General features: G+C 41.0%; 1 long non-coding RNA gene across 2 annotated transcripts; it reads right to left on the reverse strand.

Moving 5' to 3' along the window:
* Positions 1 to 257: 257 nt before the first annotated feature.
* On the reverse strand, positions 258 to 6,631 carry LOC142767550 (uncharacterized). 2 transcript variants are annotated; one of them, XR_012884983.1, is made up of 3 exons: positions 6,455 to 6,631; positions 3,483 to 3,738; positions 258 to 910 (listed from the first exon to the last, which is right to left on the reverse strand). It is a non-coding gene; the product is annotated as an uncharacterized LOC142767550 (long non-coding RNA). The 2 variants fall into 2 exon arrangements; XR_012884982.1 differs by having other exon boundaries at positions 258 to 3,738.
* Between the last annotated feature and the right edge of the window lie 1,600 nt (positions 6,632 to 8,231).

The following is an 8,231-nucleotide window of genomic DNA, read 5'->3' on the forward strand; positions in this document are numbered from 1 at the left end:
CACACATGCATGCACAATTTATGGATGCTTGGTCATCATACAGACATGCATGCCTGCAAATTAAAAATTCACAAGTTTCGAATACTGGTGATTATTTCAAATGCCATATACTCACTTTGAAAGACACACAGATAATATGCACTAAATACAGAACCTTACCACATTGCGCTCTTTTAAATTATGTGTAGCAGACGTGAGCTTTTATGCATGTGAGAATGCAAGATATTAGGCCCCAACAAAAGTTTATGACAAATAAATTAACATGATGCCAATAGTCACTATTTTATTGTACATAGCATACAACTGAAAAAGATTGACAATAGTAAACATGAGCTATGACCTTCTGCATCGATTGTAATGGTGAGATCTTTGTGAGTGAGGATCAATCTTCTGTTTTTTCTAATCTTTTTTCTTACAAGTAGACATCTTTTTTGTGACGAGACTTCTTTTTTAACTTTTAACATTCTGACTTCCCTCCTTGCATAGTAGGTAACAAATAAATTATTTAGAACAACCAAATATAAGTTAGAGGCACCAGCAGTCCAAAGGCGCTTATTGAGGGTGTTGCCAGTGCCCACAAAATTGAAAAAGAAAATAGATAGGAGAGTAGGTGTGTGGTAAAACATGTGGGCTTATATAACATGCTTTGGTCATCATGCTAAAAGCCTTGACTACAAACTTGCTCAAGGCCTATTTACAGCTCTCCTTTTATATATGTGTGTGTGTTTCTAAACTTATGTGTTACAAAATCACAAATATTGACAAAGTAATGCAAGTGGTGTTGGATTAATATAATGTGATCATTCAAACACTTGCACAATCCATCTTCAGCTGCCCAGGCGACTTTGGTTCCTTTTACAAAAGTGTGGTCAGGGCGCTCCTTCTCTGCAGCACATCCGCACCCGGAAGCCTAAAGTAAAGACAGAAGTAATCACTAAAAGTTTCACAAGACAGACTGTCCAAGATACAATATGCGTTGTCATGCTGGAGTGTTCTTAGTTCGATGTGAGTAGAAGTCAGCATCAAAATTCGCTTTGTTTTCAACGGAAAACATGCTTGTTGGAGGTCCCCCAGGCAAAAAACTGTGTAAACAACTTGACAGTACCTGTGGGCCTACAGAGGGTAGCACGTACAACATATTTCACATAAAAAACAAACAGCATAGTAGAAAGGAAATTTATACACAAGAAACATCTGAGCAATGATTCAGCATGATGCACACGTGAAACATGAGTTAGGTTCGAGTAAAAAGCTATTCATCAAGTGATTGCGCACATCCGATTTGAACAAATCGAATAAGGCACTGAAGTTAATTAGGGTTTTTTAAGAATTGTAAAGTGCCAATAAGCAATATTCTAGTCTAGCTCTACAATAGTGTGTCATGTATGTAGTACTAGTATTTGCCTGTTAGGTATGCTGTAGTCATGAACATATTCAGTTTTCCTAATACCTTAAACTTATTATGTTGTAGTCCAGCTGTTCATGTTCAATAAATAATTGTTTATGGTAGCATTTAGGTTACAAAATTGATGCTAAAAATTTGGCAGACCCCACATACTTTGGGAATCGATGTTATGCGAAACACGCATAACATGTATTTTAATTTTTTTATTGAGCGATCTTATGAAGTGGAGCTCAATATAAGTACAAATTCTCGCACACACATACGTTAAACAGCCGCATATGTTTCATTTGTTATGGGGAGATGTCACACCTTTGACAACATTAGCAGTTATTTGCTGTTTCTTAACGATGCCAACAGAAACAGAAACACACTAGATAGAAGTGGTAGGCTGGTATGAAGCACTGGTGTTTGCGCTGGCACTCGCGACGATGGTAGCCCTCAACACTGCTACACAAATACTTCACAGGATGGTGCCTGACTACAATTGACTTTGACTCGACCTCACGGCTGCATCATAGGAGTGCACATGTAATAGTTATAAAATTTGATAGCCAGTACTGCAACGGCAGTTGATGTTACACAAACATTTGAGACTATTTGGAAAGTATAACCGAGGCCGGGCATGGCTCTGTGGTAGAATACTTAATTACCAAGCAGAATACTAGGTTTGGATTCCTGCTAGGACACTTGACTTTATTCTTTGCATTCATTTGGTCAATGCTGCCTATGTCAGCTTTTTAACATGATAGCATTGAAGAGCTCGTGTCGCAGAAAACCCGCCGCCGACGTCTGCCCCGTTGGTTGTGAGCGAAAAATCGTCTGTGCATCCGTGACCGAGAAATCAAGTTACCTAGTTTCCAGAAACTCAAAATTCCTACCTATGACCTTATGGAGGCACGCTAATTGCTGCAAAACAAAACCCCCAAGTTGACTACTAGACACTCAACACAGGGCTTAACACACGGAAGTCTATTGACATCGGCCAAAAATTAACGTTAGATGTACAGCGCTATTCCATTTCCCCATTTCATGAACTACACAATGCCATGATAATTGTACCCTGGTATTTTTGGTGGGCTATATCGCACAAAAAATGCAAGGATTATGTCAAAAGAATGGCATCAAATTTTACCGGCATGTCATCGAAATAGAGACACAGGCAACTAGTCTTATTTATAATGCTAAGAGTATTTAAGGTAAAGGCATTGAAGATAGCTGGTGGCCTTTTTCACTATCTAGGTATCAATTTTTCACTATCTAGGTATCAAAATTCTGCCATGTCAGTCGTAGTTTACTGACATTGCAAGCTCAAGAAAAGTGTGGCTCTGAAGGCATCAACACAGCGTTTTGCCAGATCTTTTAAGAAGGCAGTCTTTAAAATTGCTAATGTTTCCAATTTTTTTTTGCTATAAATTTCGTGCTTTGCGTCCAAATGTACCTCCAACCAACTTGTTTTTTTTGCATTCGTGCTCTCACTAACTGCTCACCTTGTCTTGTCAAGTGTTCGTTCACATAAATAGGACTACTTGATGTAAAAGGAAAGGCCACTGCAGACAGACGTAAGTTTTTTGTCTTATCCAGAACATTTCATTTGTAACATCGTTCATAATGCACTACTATTTTTTTTCAAACTAGGCTTGTTTGTTCCTACTGTGTCTGCAGTGTCAATATCATCACCAGTAATGGTTTTTCCATCATCGCCCGAAAATTTCGGACAGCGTCAAAAAAAAAAAACCCTCATCTGAGACGCCTTTGATGTCGGATAGTTCAACCTTGAATACAGTGTAAATTCTTCAATTTTCATCTGAAGTTGCTTATTTTCACCTGGAAGTTTTTTGTGCCTGTTTCAAGGTGCGACAGGCTTTTCATGCAAAGCCTTTATTTCTAAAGAGAGCGCGTTGACACTGTCACCACCTTCATTCCACACTTCTTGAAGGACCAAAGTTCAGTATGAATTTTGTGCTTGAAATCCTCTGTTTACCATGACAAACAATTCACAGGAAACATTAGTACTCTTGCTTGGCAGGAGTGCATGCAGTACTACTAACACAATTAAAGCAGGAAATAAGTGTCTCACCTGTGCAATAATGATTTTGGCAAGCACTGTGAAGACCACACACACTGCTGCCAAACTGAGGAGAATATGAAGAGCACTTCATATAAGTAGGCAGCGTCCAGTACCTTGGTGAGGCACAGCGCATAAGCAGGTTGAACAGAGCTGATGCTTGAAAGAATGGTTCAGAGTTCGCTGGTGCTTGGGCTCCTTGACCTTGTCAGGAAATTTCCTTGAGCAGCCTCACTCAAATGAAATGACAGACCGTGCCGAAGAATTTCTGCACCAGTGCAAAAAAATTATTTTAGTGAGGTTTGTCTAGACTGCATGCGCTGCTTGCGGAATTGCAGTGAATGGCTAGAAACGCATGGCCAACATATATTTAGTGGCACGCAACTGAGAAATACAAAAAGGGCATGCTGCAGTATAAATACAACGAAAAACATGCTGCTGCAGAGCTTTTCATGTCGATGTCATACATGTGAATTTTCATTCACCTTTATAGCTCACTCATGCACGAAGATGAAGTTAGAACTTTTAGATGAAGACACTTCCTTTTAGCTGTATCGACTGCACGTAATTAAGAGATAAACATGCGTGAGTAATGCTGCTGCCTGGAATCGATAAATTATTTTCTTGAGGCTGACCAAATATATGCACGAGTGCATCCATAGAGGCACATTTACATTTCTGTAGTTATGATACCCATGTGATGTGTTTCTTAAGTAAATGCTATGCATTATGCACCATATGAATATTTTATTCCGTAAAATTGCAATACCACTACATATACATGTCCGTATGCGCATATGCATCCACTGCAGATAAAGCATAAAATTAAAGCAATACTGACACATGAATTTTTTACGAAGGTAGTGGAGGGCTCCAGAAATTTCGACCACCTGGGGTTCTTTAACGTGCACACAAATCTGAGAACACAGGCCTACAGCATTTTCACCTTTATCGAAAAAGCAGCCAGCAAGGTCGGAATATCATCCTGCGACCTTCGGGTTAGAAACCGAGTACCTTAGCGACCAGACCTTTCCGACAGGACTTCAATCTCGCTGTTCCCCCGTGTAGGGTGATAGACCGTCTTTGCTGGTCTGGCAAACCTCCCTGCCTTTCCTTCTCTACCATTTATTCTCATGAGTTCAACGAATAAAGCTTCCTTCAAACGGCTAACATTCGGACGTTTATAATTTGCCTGAAATTGAGTTCACTAAATGAATATTGTGTGCTGCTTCATAGTGATCATTGATCTAAATTGTTTTGGTTGGCTAAAAAGGCACTACTCCTCACTTCTAATCAAACAGCACACGCTGTCTAATCACCATAGGGGAGGAAAAGTGGAAACGCTAAGACAAAACATCAATCTTGAACCCCATGCCATCACAATGAAGCAGGCAAGCTTCTGCAATATAGACCGGCAACCAGGATCTCAGACACTGCAGATAGCTACATAACGTAATGGTTTCCCAACATGACGTAAAGGCAGCAGAATCACATATTGCCTAACCTGCTTCATATGATAACGATGAGACAATAACGTTATTGGCCTCTGTATGCTAATAACAATTTACCTTGCATATCATGTGACATTAACATTCAATATGACGTCATGAATCTTGCATCCTACCATGTGGTCTAAGTACCAACAAGGTGGTTTTAGTGACGTTGGTGCAAGGCAGTAAACAACAATCACTTGGTGAACATTATTTTTGATATTATTCAATTGGTCTGATGCGTACATCTTCAAAAAACGGCAGTTTAGATTTGTTCATTCTTAGATAAATACAATGTCTAAGTTTGCATGTCAGCAGCAACATATGCACGCATACTGTGATGTATAACCTTATTGTGTTTTGAGCAATAAATTAGGCGTTCATACACTGCACATATCACAGGTCACTTGTAAATCTGCAGCGAGGTCATAAAGAATTTATGATATCAGATAAAGCATTACAGTTGTATTCGAAAGTGTCATTGGAAGCTTTGGTATAACTTAGTTTTAGAATGTTTGTAGACGTATAGGTATTCGGCGAAGTTTTAACTCTAAAGTGGGCTGCAGCGCCCACAATTCTTTTACAAACCAGAAGAATGCAATGATATGTGAGCAGGGGGGGAACAAGCAGTACCACCAAAATCGCACTCGAACGAGTGAACTACTGCTCAACCTAGCGCTTGCACAGCTAAGGTACGCCTATTCGGCCACTCATAGAGAAAATGTATTGACCCAGGCGTAATTGCACGCTTTGAGAACCACACCTACAGCACGCTGTGTCAAGTTTACGCACACCTAATTAAGCTGAATATCATGGTAATTTAATATTATACGTGCCCGGTGGATGCAAACACATTTGGTCACACAGGAAAACACATCTACCTTATAGTAGTCACACACATTTAATGATCATGTAGCTGTTGAAAAGAGGACGAGTAACATATAAAACTTTCTTCATATACTTCTTTGGCACAGAAAACGAACAAGGCCGCGTAAATACCAACGCGGACACCACGTTATTCTTCTCCATTCTTCTAAATTAAATACGGAAAGATCTAATTCAACGCGAATCACCGTAATACTCCAACGCACGCGACACACAGACGACGCTTACGGCTTCCATGCGCCGTCCCCGAACGGCGTCCGACAGCATTGCAAAAATATAGTGATTCATAGCGTGAAGAGCATCGCCCGCCGACTCACAGCATCACAGCGCACATTGCTTTAACCTCCTTCCCCACAAAAAAATTCATCCGCGCGTAACGTCCCTGAGCTTAGACTTGAGCCTAATGAAATCAGACACGCCAGCAGGCTCGCTACGTTAATAAAAACTCACTTATCGTCTACCGGCTAGAAAAACCTTAGTTCACAACTTATTATACTATAGCGCTTTCGGTGTTAACCGCGGGAGGAGCATAACAGCCTGGATCGGGCACGCCGCGGCCTGGGCGGAGAAGCAAAAAACAAAGCGTCGACAGCAGAAACATCCACCTACCTTTTCAGTTTGGCGAGCGCTCGACGGTACAAAGCAGCCGGTCCTCTCTTGAGTATAGTGCATCTTCGTAACAAGCAGCACCGACAGAACACGAAAGACAGCGCAAGCACACTTTGAACAACATAAAAAAATCGACTTTAAACGCTCGGCACACGGCCGTTGCGGCCTCCGGAAAGATACCGCCATTTCTGTCCTGCTGACGCCACCGATCCGCATTTGCGCACATAACTTTTTATATGATAAGTAAATAAATTATTTCTGCTTAAATTTTAAGTAACAAACAGTGAAGATAGAAGATACGCTAGTGCGTATTGCATAGAATATTTTTTACCTTTGAAAATGACAAAATCACTTTACGCGTAATTGCGCGAAATTTGAAATGTGAAAGAGCGCGCGAAATTTGAAACGTTTATTTGCTTGTGTATTTCTTATACCAATACCTTGTTAACATCTGTACATTGGTTGAGTGGTTAAGCTGGCTGTTAAAAGCAGTGTCAAAGCGGTTGTATATTAGTACAAAGTACAGGCAGCAAGCAAAATTTGTCACATCAAAATAAGCGTATTAGTTGGCAAACAATATTTTAGCTGTCTTTAGTGAATTTTCTTTAGGAAAATGTTTTAGTCAAGGCTCATTTTAACTTGCTTTGAAGAATATTTCTACGAACAAAATCAAGAAAACGTTTCTTTAATGTTATAATATTAGAACGTCAAAGTCCGTAGCCTGCCATAAAAATTGGTAACACGTGTCAACTGATACATTGTAAGGTTAACAAATATTTGTACAACACAAAAACTGTTTTATCTACCACGGTCTTGTTGGTTTGTATTTCTTTGCATCAACAAATGTATGATTTATATATACTGTCATGGACGAAGCATTGTTTTCAGTGTTAGGCGCAAACGAGGCTATGTGTAAGTCACAATCTTGTTGTAGCTCTACAAGCTGCGTACTCCGCCATTGGCTAGTGAGCTTGTAGCGCATGGCTTGGTCAGCGCCGGCCGTGAGGCGACGAGAAAGAGGCAGCAAGAATGCAAGAACCAGTGCAGAACTTACGTTCAGCCGGGCACTCTCGCTCTTCAGATATCAGTTACTGCGGTGGGGCTATTAATGAGACCATGGTGTCTAACCACTAGACATCTAAAAGCTGTTGGTTATGCTCTATGACCACGTTACTCACAAAGCTTTGTCGGCGACTGTGCACCCTAATGGGTGCTCATCAGCACCCATTAGTTGTTGCACCCTTTTTGCACCCTAGTTTCCACCCTTTTGATGTGTTCACCCTTTAGGTTCCGCTTGTAGGGTGCTGAGACGCGAATAGGGTGCTCAAAGGGTGTGCTTAGGGTGTCGGCACCCTTTTTGCACCCTTAAGGGTCAGAATCGGTTTACTGTGTAGTGGCTAAGGTACTCGGCTGCTGACCCGCAGGTCGCGGGATCAAATCCCGGCTGCGGCGACTGCACTTCCGATGGAGGCGGAAATGTTGTAGGCCCGTGTGCTCAGATTTGGGTGCACGTAAAAGAACCCCAGGTGCTCAAAATTTCCGGAGCCCTCCACTACGGCGTCTCTCATATTCATATGGTGGTTTTGGGACGTTAAACCCCACATATCAATCAATCAGTTTATTACAGCGACTGTACCTGCAAGTTTTTCACTCAAACAGATGGATCATGCTAAAAATGAAACAGTTTTCGAGTGGTTCTTAGCGTCTTCTTGTGGTAGCAGCTGTGATAGGCCAATGGCATCGAAGTCAAACCAAATCATTGGCTCCAGAGTTTTAC

This window comes from Rhipicephalus microplus, chromosome 7 (genome assembly GCF_043290135.1).
Source record: "Rhipicephalus microplus isolate Deutch F79 chromosome 7, USDA_Rmic, whole genome shotgun sequence".
NCBI lineage: Eukaryota > Metazoa > Arthropoda > Arachnida > Ixodida > Ixodidae > Rhipicephalus > Rhipicephalus microplus.